Below are 432 nucleotides of genomic sequence, written 5' to 3' on the forward strand. Positions count from 1 at the left end.
GTCCCACTTCCATTCCGGTATATCTAAAGGTTGCAATATCCCAGCAGGTCGCTGATGTTCCACCTTCGCTTTCTGACAAGTTAGACAAGTTGATACATACTCCGCCACATGTTTCTTCATTCCTGGCCACCAATAATTCTGCCTCAAATCCTGGTACATCTTTGTTGCTCCAAGATGAATACTCAACCCGCTCTTATGAGCCTCTTCTAAGATTGTTTTTCTCATATCTGTAATTCCTGGTACACAAATCCTACCATTACATCGCAAAATATTATCTGAACCAATCTTGAACTCAGTCGTCTTCCCTTGCACTATTAGGTTCCTCTTTTCTTGTATTAAGACGTCATCTTGAGAATTTGCAATGCCTTCAAGTAGTCTACTCGAAATCTTAATCATTCCGAATTTCAAAATTCCCGGTGCAAACTCTACGTT

Source organism: Cicer arietinum, chromosome 6 (assembly GCF_000331145.2).
Source record: "Cicer arietinum cultivar CDC Frontier isolate Library 1 chromosome 6, Cicar.CDCFrontier_v2.0, whole genome shotgun sequence".
NCBI lineage: Eukaryota > Viridiplantae > Streptophyta > Magnoliopsida > Fabales > Fabaceae > Cicer > Cicer arietinum.